This window comes from Podarcis vaucheri (assembly GCF_965113315.1).
Source record: "Podarcis vaucheri genome assembly, chromosome: 4".
NCBI classification, from domain to species: domain Eukaryota; kingdom Metazoa; phylum Chordata; class Lepidosauria; order Squamata; family Lacertidae; genus Podarcis; species Podarcis vaucheri.
This window is the reverse complement of record NC_138762.1, coordinates 49,737,620-49,751,118: the sequence shown is the minus strand read 5'-3', so window position 1 is coordinate 49,751,118 and position 13,499 is coordinate 49,737,620. Positions and strand designations below refer to the sequence as shown.

Here is a 13,499-nt window from a genome sequence, read left to right as displayed (position 1 = left end):
TTGAAGGGGGAAAGTGAACGAATTCCTATGCCCCACAAATAACCCAGAGAAGCATTTTAAATAAAAGCACACATTCTACTCATGTAAAAACACCAAGCAGGCCCCACAAATAACCCAGAGATACATTTTAAATAAAAGGACACATTCTACTCATGTAAAAACACACTGATTCCCGGACCACCTGCGGGCCAGATTTAGAAGGCGATTGGGCCAGATCCTGCCCCTGAGCCTTAGTTTGCCTACCGTATGCCGTATAGGAAGAAAAATAAGCTTTGTAGCAAAACAAACAGAAATGACAACTTCAGAATATGCCACTTCTGCTCTTTGCTCTTGACTAACAAAAAATGAGCAGTGATCTAACCAAATGACCAGAGATGCAACTTCTTATTTCAAGACTGATAATTTACTGCCCCCAGTCTTAAGAACATAGAAAGCTGTGTTACACTAGGTTGGACCATTCATCCACCTAGCTTGGTCAGCAGTATTGCCTATGCTGACTGGTAATGACTCTCCAGGTTTTCAAGACAATCGTACCTGGAGATGCCAAGGTTTGAACCTGGGGCCTTCTACATGCAGAGAGTGATGGGCTATGCCACCAAGCCACAGCCTCTTCTTTTGCTTGTGTGTATATTCCTTCTGCTAGCTTTCCCCAGAAAGAGTGATAGGGAATGAAGTTACTGTATAGGCAGCTTCAACAGCAGGGCTGAAGAGAAGTAAAAGCCATGTGTGGTTGGAAGAAGCTTCTTAGAAGCTCTCCTTCACAAGTTGCTCTTACAAGTGGCACAGGAGAAAAGATCACAGATGCTATTTCTCTTGACACTGTAGGAGTTACAAGGAATATCTGAAAATCACCTTACAGAATGAGTGGGACGCCCCACTTCCAAATACCACAGGACTGGCTCCCCTTTTGTTTTGTTTTTTCTACTTTTGAGCTTTTCCCATGATAACCCACACTTTAAAGCTGAATTGGAGCAAACGACAATCTCTGGAAAACCCGAATTGCACAGAGCTTTAAAGTGCAGATAGGGACGCGGGTGGCACTGTGGGTTAAACCACAGAGCCTAGGACTTGCTGATCAGAAGGTCGGCGGTTCGAATCTCCACAACGGGGTGAGCTCCCGTTGCTCGGTCCCTGCTGCTGCCAACCTAGCAGTTCGAAAGCACGTCAGAGTGAAAGTAGATAAATAGGTACCACTCCAGCAGGAAGGTAAACGGCATTTCTGTGCGCTGCTCTGGTTCGCCAGAAGCGGCTTAGTCATGCTTGCCACATGAGCCGGAAGCTGTACGCTGGCTCCCTTGGCCAATAAAGTGAGATGGGCGCCGCAACCCCAGAGTCGGTCACGACTAGACCTAATAGTCAGGGGTCCTTTTACCTTTACATTTAAAGTGCAGACCTGTGAATGGAAAAAGCGGGGAAACCATAAGTGTGGATAAACCCGGAGTGAAGTCATATTGAGCACTAAGAAGTTCCAAAAGTAACCTTTTCTGTTCTCCTTGCATCTCTACCAATATATGGATGATGATATCATTTGAATGATTAAATAAGAATACACTTGGATTTCGTGATGTAGCCCACAATACAGTTGAGAACTACAGGGGAATCCAAGAAGCACCGCCATTGCCTGGAAAGCATAACACCACACATGATGTTGAGCTGAGAAGGGGAAAGAGTGGGTGGAACACAGGAGGCAATATTTTTACACTGTTTGCAAGGAAGGCATCTGTCCATTGTTCTGAGTGATGCCTGACTATATTGATACAAATTTTTTTGAACCTAAGTGAAGTGTGCCTCCTGAAAATCTAGAAAGAAAAACACCACCTTGTGCCTCAGATATTAAAACTCTAGGAAATGCTGTATATTCCCTTATTAGACTGGCTCTTGTACATTATTGTCAGGTATGCCTGAGCTAGAGTTCATGTTTTAAATAGTGCCATTCCACAAGCAGCCTATGACAATGTGCTTGGATGTGTTGAAAGAACAGAAGATTTCCATACAACATTACTGAGCACACATCCATCCACATTTATGTCACACCTGGTTTCCGTCATAGCCTAGGTGACAAGCATAGCAATGAAAGGTTTGATACAACTGGGAGTTTCATAGCCTATAGAATGACCAATATTTCACACCTAGGTTGCAGGAAAACTATTATAAAATGGATATTGACAGAGACGGATTGTTGACGCTGTAATATAATCTCATGGCTTTGATGATCTCAAACCTCTTGAGCATCGTTTCACAGTTTATGGTACAGTATCATCACAATCCCTCAGAAGAATTACAGCTTTCTAACTAATCTCTCCCTATCGGTTACATGATATGGAAGCCATGAAGCTCAAATACAAAGAGGCTATAGTATGAATGATTGCACTCAGGTCTCTTCCCCCCACCCAACAATATTTGTAAGTCTGGGAGTGATAAATGGCACATGAGTTATAAACGAGCAACAAGGTCAGAGCAACTGAAAGCAGGGAGTTCAAAGAAGTGCCACCATTTTAGAGAGTTCAAGAAGAGGCCACAGACTGACATTGTTCAATTATTCTTGAGGGGGAGGCACAAAATAATAAAAGACAGCAAGCTGATGAACAATAATGGCTTGTCACTGATAAACACTGCACAAGTTAGGACCACTTCACTCATGATGATACTTTTCCTGCAAAGGTAAAATAAAGGAAAATACCCCCACATTTGTACATCATCATTAGTGATTATTGCACAGATCAGCTTTACCCCACATAAACTGGTTTGGGACCTCCTCCAGCTCAGAGTACACACAATCAACACATGTGCAGAATTTTCACACACGAGGGTGCATATGAGACTTTTCCTCCCTACCCCACTGTCTACTCTTACAAAGGAAAGCATATATGTGAAGAGGCCTTTAGAATTACTTTGATGAACAGATCCATGATAACTGTCATGTTTAATGACTTTGGGGCAGAAAGATGAATGTTTTTCTTAAAGACATGCTATTTATTATTCTCTGTTTTCAGTTGCTTGCTTTGCACACCACACCAAGCCAAAATATGAGGTAGCACAACTGTACAAGCTCCAGGAAAGGAGATAACAACAATTTTGCTCTCCCTCCAGTTCTGTGTGCTGCTTACCATGCCTTCCAAACCTGGGATCCTGGTTTAACTCTCATGGACAAACTGTGAGCCATAAACCATAGGAAAACTCATATTACATAAATCATAGTTACAGCCAGCTAGGATGGATCAAAAAGCCTCCCTAAACAGTTGACACAATTGAAACAAAAAATAATTTATAATAATACAATTCACACTGTAGAGTAGTAGTAGTAGTAGTAGTAGTAATAAAATAATAATAATAATAATAATAATAATAATAATAATAATAATAATAATTTCATTTTCTATACCCCACCCATCTGGCTGGATTTCCCCATCCACTCTGGGTGGCTTACAGAATATATAAAACATAATATAATCTAAAACTCAATATAATCCACACCTGCTAAAATTCCAGAGCTAATGTTAATATCAATAATTATCAATGCCTAAATCTAACACAGAGTGAGCCATGCTTAAGCCCATCAAAATTGATTCAGGCCATTGAGTAGAAAGGTGAGTGCAAAAGCCCTATACACATATTATGCACACATTAAATGAGTTCTTTTGTAGCAGAGGTTTCTTGATCAAGTGTTGCATTAATGTATTTTTTAATATAAGCCCTTGATAAAGGCAAGCATGCCAAAATGCATTGGGCATATTCCCCCCCCCAAAAAAGGGGGAAAAGGTAATGGGGATGACATAGAGGTGGCAGGCTCCACTCTCTGCCTGTGTGTTTTCTTCAGAACATTTGTAAAGAGTTCTCTGATGGACAACTGAGCACATGTTGGGATGGAGCTGTTGACATCATGTTGTACCACCAGTCTGTGCACATTCCTCAAATATATAAGAAACTGTATACATAGAGCTAAATCTCACCAAATTTTAAACTATTCAGTTCTCATAAATTTAACATAAACTTTTAGGACAATCTACACTTTTAGCAGCATATGCAAATTTTGAAAGCTTCTGCTCCTCCACTGAAAGATGGGTGAAGGGACAATTAGCACAGGACAAGATACAGGCATGGGACCCACAGGAATTTTTCCTGGGAGACAGAGAGCCAAATAAATATTTGAATTATGTCAACAAATATACGTAACTAGCATGAGAGATGGACCATAAAGAAGGCTGATCGCTGAAGAATTGATGCTTTTGAATTATGGTGCTGGAGGAAACTCTTGAGAGTCCCATGGACTGCAAGAAGACCAAACCTATCCATTCTTAAGGAAATCAGCCCTGAGTGCTCACTGGAAGGACAGATCGTGAAGCTGAGGCTCCAGTTCTTTGGCCACCTCATGAGAAGAGAAGACTCCCTGGAAAAGACCCTGATGTTGGGAAAGATGGAGGGCACAAAGAGAAGGTGACGACAGAAGACGAGATGGTTGGACAGTGTTCTCGAAGCATGCTCTGGTCCATGGGGTCATGAAGAGTCGGACACGACTAAACGACTAAACAACAGAGAACTGTTGTACCATTTGGTGCTGATCTGGTATTTGTGACAGATTGACAATGAGGCCTGGGTAGATCAGGCCTCAGAATAGCTAGTATTATAAGTTTCCACCTCCCTTATTTTTCAATGGATAGTCTGGTTCTTCAACCACAGATAGACCTGCTGTCCTAATTATGCCCTTCAGTTCTTTCCCTGGCTTCCTCCATCATGTAGTACTACTACAATCAGCTTTACATCCATACACTGCATCTCCCGATCCAAAACCCAGGGTGGGGGGGACCCAGGATAAACAGCACTGGACAACCTGCCATACTCTAGCTCCCTGCTCCCTGCTCCCTGTAGTAAAATGGGTATGACAATACTGGGTTACTTTGGAGGAGTGGTGTGACCCATGCACAGCCCTCCTCCCTGTGATGCAGATATAATAGAGGCATACTCATTTTTTGTGCTTCAGTTTATTGTGCTTCACAGATATTGCTCCTTATGAGGACATGAGTACCGCTGCAGGCAACCCAGCCGCTTCCAGGGGAAGGAAGGCAGAGAGAGAGGGGGGAGGGAGGGAGGGAGGAGTGGAGCTAACTAGAGCTGCAACTTGGTTTTTCCCTTCCTGCCTCTGCAGCCAGGGGCACTATCTTTATAGGCTACAGTATGGTGTATACATAACTTTTATATGCACTGGAAAACCAAAAAGATTGTGTGACTCGCTTTATTGTGATATTTGTTTCATTGTCGGTGGTCTGGAACCAAACTCACAATATCTCCTAGGTATGCCTGATGATGGAATTTATTAGTATTGGCAATAGCAGGGAAAGTTATACAAACTCAGGGCAGAGGAATCACTCTCCTTTTGTGCTATGAAACAAGACTCCAGTTAAAAAAGATCACAAACTCCCATTTTTGCTGCTAATTTTCATTTTAGGGTACCTTTTGGCCAATCACAGCTACAATAAAACCCTGGATACATGAATTGTTTTCTCTGAAGCAGCAATCACTCATCTACCACAGAAGATCAGTATAAAAGCCTTAAAAATGAACCAATACATTTTATAGGCAATGGATGTTTCACTTTGGCCTGCACTGTCTCTGATGGACTAGATCTTCTTTCCTAAGTGTCAGTCATTGCTATGACTTCATACATTGAGTGAAAAAAACACTGAAAGTCGGGAACAGGCTAGTCTGTAGCAAAACAAATGAGCTGAATAGTGCCTGCACATTTTGCCTCACATCTCAGGTTTGACTAGAAAAAAATCAAGGGAATCCATGTGCAGGTGGAGATGTGTGATTAACCCTTTCCCCACCTATTTTTCCTCTTATCACCTGCAGATGCTTTTCACAGAGACAAGATCCTCAGGTTTGTGCATGCTGCATGAGGTTGCAAAAGGTGACTGGGAGGTTATTGCAGAGAGGAAAGGAAGAAAGAGTAAAGCAGCAATTATCAAGCCAAATATTGTCTAACTATTCTGACAGGTAGTAGCTCCCTGAAATATCAAATAGAGGTCTTCATATCAGCCGCTACCTGATCGTTTTAACAGGAGACGCTTGAGATTGAACCCAGGATCTTCGGCATTCAAAGCTTGTGGTCTACCATGAGGCTACAGTTCCTCCTCTCTTCGAGTTAAAGGTTTGGCTAGAGTTAACCAGGAATTCTTCTCATTACTGTTCACTGTCTTCCTAAGAAGCTGAGAGCATGCTGAATTTCTCAAATGAAAGCCTTTGAACTTTACATAGCACTGAAAGATCATTTTAAAACTATTTCTCATTTCAGAAGAATAAATCTCACTTATTCCTGCCTGAGATGACTGCCGCTTGCAAACCTTGTACCACTAACATTTGTCCTCCTAATAGTAACATTATAAAATAAGATGTATATTAGCAGTTAGCTCACTTCTGGAGCACAGAAGCAGCTATTCCACTGAACCGTCACTCACATTATGATGAGCCCTTCTAACATTTTGAAGGGCCTGTTTCATGAGTTCAGGTGTATTTTTAAAATGCCCAAATTTTAAAATTACATTTCCAGAATAGTCCATCCAGTTTAAGGAATACACCTTCCTACAAGACTGGGTGGACTTATTTTGCTCTACCAAAATTCCCATTCTGCTGCAGCACAGCACTCCAAATTATGCTGCAAAGATCCAAGAAAGCTTGGAGCTTCAGTAAAGCTCCCCACATGCCAATTTCACACAAAAAACAAAGGGGTGGTGTTCCTGGCCTATTAAACTGCATATGGGGCCACTTGATTCAATACACTCAGGCTCTCTGTTAGGGATGGAGTAGAATTTTGTCTGGTTCACATTTTTAGCAAACTGACCTAGAGTGATATCCAGTTAAGTCACACTTACACTTCTTGAATTGCGTGGCACATTTTTTAATTTAATTTTTATTTTTAGGGGAGACATTTGTATCATTTTGTACCAAAACTGCAGAAGCTGACATAAACCACACCTGATTTGAACACATCTGAAACTGACACTAGAAACACACTGATTCACCCATCCCTAAGTGTATGTATGTACATGTGTATTTATAGGTGTGTATACTAACACATACGCACATGAACTCTCTTAGCACATAGAAACTAGGGATCAAGGAGAAGGGCCTACATTTCCCCCTAATATATTGAACATAAACACATGCATATGCCTAAAGATTGGCCTCCTGTTTTCCTTCAAAGGTGTCACCAACAATTCAGATCACATCCTGTCCCACAACATAAATAACTTTAAAACTGCCAATGGCAAGATTAAAGCAAAACAACATTGAAATATTTACTCAGTGAAGTAGACACTCTTTGAAGATCTATGTTTTACACACAACCATTAAAAGTTGTACCCATATTTGTGTCTCATATTTACTTCCCTCTCTCTACAGTTTATACCAAAGCTACTAATGCATATTGTTGTACTCATGTTTATATGAAAGTCTACTTATGAGGACAGAGTTGTAGGAAAGGCACCAGATTCCATTATAAAAATGGGCACTATCAACTAAGTACAACTTCTGCAAAACATCTACACATTTAAATGGTGTTCACAATGAGGTTACAAATGAAAAGTAGTTTGGTTTCAAACTACTTAAGAATTTATTCAGTGTAATTCAGATAATAAACTGACCAGCTCCTGGACAGAAACTGAAACTATCCCACCTTTCCACTTCTCCAATTTGTTAGGCAATATGTTCCATACAAAACATAAGCATCAGTATTATCTGCTCAAACAGAAATTGGAAAATAGGCAACAAGCACCAGACAAGAATAGTTAAATGCTTAATAAAGGACAGATATACATATACTTTGAAAAACAAACCTTATGCTCTCCTATTTAATAGTATATTGTCACCTTCCCCAGTTGCTTATTGCCACTTAAACAAAAAGAAAGTGCAATACTTCACTGAAGAGATAATTTAAATTATCTCAACAATTACACATATTCACAAGATACTGTACACGCAGTGACCGGGCTATATTTTAAGGTACCTCAGATTAGAAAGTTTGTTGCATAGCCGGCTGAATTCTCTTTATAAAACCCTTTAAACTACACTTAAAGAGCACATATTACAATTCCACTTGAAAATTCCCTCAGAGAACTCTTACCTGTGAGCAGCAGCTGATTTAAACAACAATGTGAGAGCCTCTTCCCATTTCCCTTTTTAGGACAAATTTATTCCCCTTTCAGTTCAGTACCTCTATGTTCTCTGCTGACCTAATTTTGTCTGTGATAAATGCCAGAGTTCGACTGGAGTCACTTGAGCTGCTGCCAGAGAAGAATGGAAGTCAAAAATGAATGCACTCAACATTCCTCCTTGACAGATTGCTTGTCAAGAGGCTAAAAGCCTTGGAAAGCTATAGGTGAGGTAAAGCATTATAATAGCCATCCTTTAGATTAAATTGAATTCCAGTTTTCAACTAATTACTCCAGACTCCAATAATGAAGTTAAAGCTCATTGAAACTGAAAGGTTCAGCATTTTACTCAGGTCCCATGCATGCGGTATCAGACAGTAGCCTTTTAAGTCACTAGGAATAGATCCATGGAAGCAACAAAACCAATCAAGCATTCAGACTCGGTCTTGGGTCAGACCCTACTTAAGTGGCCCTGGTCAGCAACCTGTGTCTGGAAGATGTGGAATAGGAGCATGACCCTGATAATTCTTCTGAATCTCTCAGTAGCCTTTGATACAACTGATCGTCTGATTTTTACAGAACGGTTGGTAGTGAAGGACATTACTTTGTGACTGGATTCAGGTGGTATGGATACTACTCAGCCACACAGGAATCAACTTGTAGAATATAACAAGAATTCAGTCTTTTCCCCGGAAGAAGACTGCATGACCATGTATTTATTATTTTCATGTATTTATTCCATCTTTCACCTATCATAGAAATCAAGAAGGCATCAGGAGATTTCCCATCCAGCCATTGACAAGACCCAGCACTTCTTAGCTTCAGCAAAGATACTGCGCCATGTTCCCTCAGATAATATCCTAGTACACAAAGATGATAATCTACTTTATTTACATATAAACACACACGGAGCACTGCAACATGGCTCCCTCTCTCTCTAGCATCAGACAGCAAAGAGAAAAAGGACAAAGGACAACAGTCCCACTTCACAGAACACAGTAACACAAACATTCTGTCTCCGTCACTTCCCACTTTGTGGAGTCAAAACATATACCGTCATGTGATAGACAACAATCCCATGACTGCAATCACGGAGCAGGAATTCTAACAAGTATCTACACACAGTTAGGGGCACAGTATGAAGAATACATTGAAGCTAAATCCTGACATGGCAAACAGTTGGCAAAAAGATATTACTTGGTGTGAAGGGATATCTGTTCTTTACAGGGTCACAATCCCTTTCATCAAAGGATGAAAAGAAGCTTACTTAGCATAAAAGGCCCTTTACATAGGGTAGAATGCAAATGCGGAATAATGAAATAAGTCCATTCAAGAGTAGTCCCATCCACCAACTGTGTGCAGCCCTCAGAAATGGGGCTTTTGTGGTTACAAAGGTCTCCCACTCTTTCCCTAGAGTGCAAGTGCACAGGTTGGTAGAAAACGGCTTGGTTCTATATCCATGTTTCAGGCTGCAATGAATGCAACATTTCTCAAAATAATAAAAATCACCAAATTATAAACTGACAAAGAAAAGACTGCATATGCAGCAAAATGTTTCCATATCAAACTTGATAAAATCCCACACACTCTTAAAGGCAAATTTGTGGAGACTTTAAAATGTCAATATTTAACAAGACATATGAAACTTCACCTCCACTTTCATAAGTGCTCATTTCTAAAGAAAATCAATATTTAAATGTATTACAGAGCAATAAAACATTGGCAGTGAGACTGCAAACAGTTATTAAAATGGGCATATCCATTAAACTGTGGGTAGAGTCATGTAATAAAGATATTTTTGAATTAAAGTATGTTGCAGTAAATCATTTCCTTCTTTTAAGTTGTAGAAGCTAGATTAGTGCTTATCTGTTTAATGCTTACCTAGCTCTTACAATGCTTTGGAGTTTCAAAAGCTCCAAACATACCAGTGAAATTAGAAAATCTTTGAGCAATGGGTAAAATTTACCTAAGTTTTTTACACTCTAAGAATAAAGACTCTAGGAATTTGTTAACATGATTGCATACCACACACTGCACCAGAACCCCCAATGCAGTGACATGATTCTGTAATTTTCATGCTAAAAGCCAATTTATATTAAAAGAAAACAGAACTGAAATAACTTCCTACATTTTTCGGGCAACAAATATCTTCCTAATACATGGGAAATATGGAAAAGATACTTTACAATGCTAATTGCAATAATAAACAAGGGGAATTGTTTTTTTAAAAGACTTTAAAAGGATTTTAAAGGAGTAAGGTAAAGGTAAAAGGAACCCCTGACCATTAGGTTCCGTTGTGACCCACTCTGGGGTTGCGGCGCTCATTTCGCTTTATTGGCTGAGGAAGCCGGCGTACAGCTTCCAGGTCATGTGGCCAGCATGACTAAGCCGCTTCTGGCGAACCAGAGCAGTGCACAGAAATGCCGTTTACCTTCCCGCCGGAGCGGTACCTAATTATTTATTTGCACTTTGACGTGCTTTCGAACTGCTAGGTTGGCAGGAGCAGGGACCGAGCAACGGGAGCTCACCCCGTTGTGGGGATTTGAACCGCCAACCTTCTGAGCGGCAAGCCCTAGGCTCTGTGGTTTAACCCACAACGCTACCCGCATCCCTTTTAAAGGAATAGTGAACTTAATTTGAGCACCACTGCAATAAGACTCCCTCCCTCCACCTCTTCTTGGAGGTGGGGGGAGCCATGAATCTCAACTTGCTATCTTTGTGGCCAGGCAGCATCCAGCACCCTTGAGTAAGTGTTGTGGGCTCATGGGTACTGATACCTGTGTCAGATTGTGTCCACCTATCTGCCTGCCTCCTGACCTAGCCCCACCCAGTTTCTACCTTGAGCAGTGAAATGACCAATAGTGATGTTAAACACCACTGGATAGCTCAGCTGGTTAGAGCATGATGCTGATAATACCAAGGTCGCAGGTTCAATCCCCATATGAGACAACTGCATATTCCTGCATTAGATGGTCCTAAGGGTACCTTCCAACTCTGAAATGATACCTGTTTTAGGGCCAGCCATTGAAGATTACAGGACTGCTGCTGTCCAGCACAGGCAAATTGGGATGCAGGCACTGGTGGACGTGACAGATGGCATTTGGGGGGAGGGGGTCCTCAATTCTGGAGCTAGCCATGTCTTTGACACCTCTCATGAAGTAGGCGTGAGGCACTGCTCTGATGGCTTTGTGCTGTGAAGCGGTCTATAAGTTTAACAATTATGACGACTTTGTATACTACTGCAGGAACTGGCATCCTGAGGTGGTTCTCATTCCAAGATACAGGAAAATAAAACTGTAGTGAGAAAGTCTAAGTTTTGTTTTCTAAGTAAACTGGATCAGTTTACACATTAAAATATTCATAAGTAAGTAAAATGATCAAGCCGGAAAGACCACATAAATTGACCCCTCCCACATGTTTAGGTTATTTAAATACCTCCCCCAGCTGTATGGGGGTGACACAGAAGAGGGGCAACTCCTAACTTACTTAGAAATGTTTAAGGAGCCAATAACAAGTATGTGAACATTTAATAGCAACTTCATAATTAATAGCCTTAAATAATTTACACCCTGAAGCCTGATTTTTTGATGATTTGGGATTGTTGTACTAGATATCATAATATATATTTTTTACAAACTGGCATAAGAAACCCTGTAGGTCAACCCATGCTTTGACTCCTGTAACTCTGCATCTGATCCTTTATATACTCTTGCCAACAGTATTCACAATTATAACTTTTTTTTTACACAAATATGCACATCACTTAAATTTGATTTGGGGATTTGTCCATATGCAAACTGGGCATTGGTTGCAGCCAATGTAAATAATTATGAAAACAAACACACCCAGAACATTTTGAACAAATGACATAATTGGTAGCTGAATAAAAACAGCTGAATTTTGACACAATTTCTTTCATATAAAAAGACCCTCCAAAACTAATTTAACTAATATTACTATTTTCAGCTATACATACAATATGTATTATAGGATTTTATCAACATACTGACTAAGCATTTAACCTATCTTATAATGAAAATTTAAATTTATGGTTGCAATTAGAGATTTAAGCACAGTAATGATAAAGAATAAATGAACAAACAAACCTGATGTCTGAGAGAGCTCTTTGGGGAAAACCACATGCGCACACATCGAAGGACATGGAACAATATTCTGTTAAGCCTTAGCAGTCTGAGACAGCACCTCAAACTAATACACTGCAAACCACTGCCATGTAGTAATGCTTAAAACATATTGACAGTCTTCTAAAGCTTTTTGCCTTCTCCTGTATATATCACACCATTGATTTCCCCCACTCTTTTACTGAACAGGCATCGCTTTATAAATGATGGGCATGAGATACTGTGGGAGTCAGAGTGAACATATTTCTGCTGAAGTTCAGATGTCAATGGCCCATAGGAAAGGTGGGTCAGGTGTTGGTTGTGTATTCTTTTCTGCTGTTTTACAAGTTAAGCCCCTTCTCCTGTTTTTTTTTTGGGGGGGGGGATAGAATTAAGTTTATGATGGTGGGTAGATGGATCTCACAGGTGCAGCACTTTGCAAACTGCTCATTTCACCTTGTAAGCAAAGTCAAAAGAAGGAAATGCCTTTCTACTTGTGCTTCATAAGTTACAGGGGGGCAGCGAACACAATTAAGCTTATTGGATGGTCATACAGCTTACTGGCCAGTCACTCCTGTGTAGCCTGGCCCACACATAGGGTAGCTGTGGATGGGGATGAAATGGTCCCTTTGGCATCTTGCACAGCCTCTCTTCATTGTAACATACCAAGTGCTCCCAATGCACCCAGCCTAGTTAGCAGCAAAATGTGGCCTAGAGGAACATTGATCTAGATTTCACAAGAACAGAAATATATCACCTTTATATGTACTGTGGAGAGTAGGCTGGTGACTAGGAGCGACTGCCGGGACTATATAACACCGATCCTAAAGGATTTTCACTGGCTCCCAGTATGTTTCCAAGCACAATTCAAAGTGTTGATGCAGACCTTTAAAGCCCTAAACGGCCTCGGTCCAGTATACCTGAAGGAGCGTCTCCACCCCCATCGTACTGCATGGACACAAAGCCCTAAACGGCCTCAGTCCAGTATACCTGAAGGAGCGTCTCCACCCCCATCGTACTGCATGGACACAAAGCCTATTAAGTTGTGGGTTGACATAGCAGCCGGCACAGCGATTCCTTCAAGTAGCTCTTTATTAAGGTAAGCTGGAATAGAACTGACTGCGAACAGCTCAGCCGGCCTGTATTTATAGGCAGCCGGCTGTCAACATTGTAACCACAACAGCCCAGAGTTCCCGCCTAAAATAACTGCCGCGGACCTGAGTGAAAACTATCT

General features: G+C 40.9%; 1 protein-coding gene across 15 annotated transcripts in view; it reads right to left on the bottom strand.

Moving 5' to 3' along the window:
* LOC309531355 (uncharacterized protein) overlaps positions 1–13,499 on the bottom strand; it is a 313,524-nt gene that overhangs the window by 290,022 nt on the left and 10,003 nt on the right. For 9 of the 15 annotated variants that reach the window (XR_014219228.1, XR_014219230.1, XR_014219231.1 and 6 more), the window contains exon 2: positions 8,117–8,276. The exons of 4 other annotated variants lie outside the window; for them this stretch is intronic. The gene's annotated coding sequence lies outside the window, so the exon portion shown is untranslated. Of the gene's footprint in view, positions 1–8,116; positions 8,277–12,759; positions 12,863–13,499 lie in introns of those variants that run through there. 2 more of the 15 variants (XR_014219237.1, XR_014219239.1) reach the window with 2 other exon arrangements.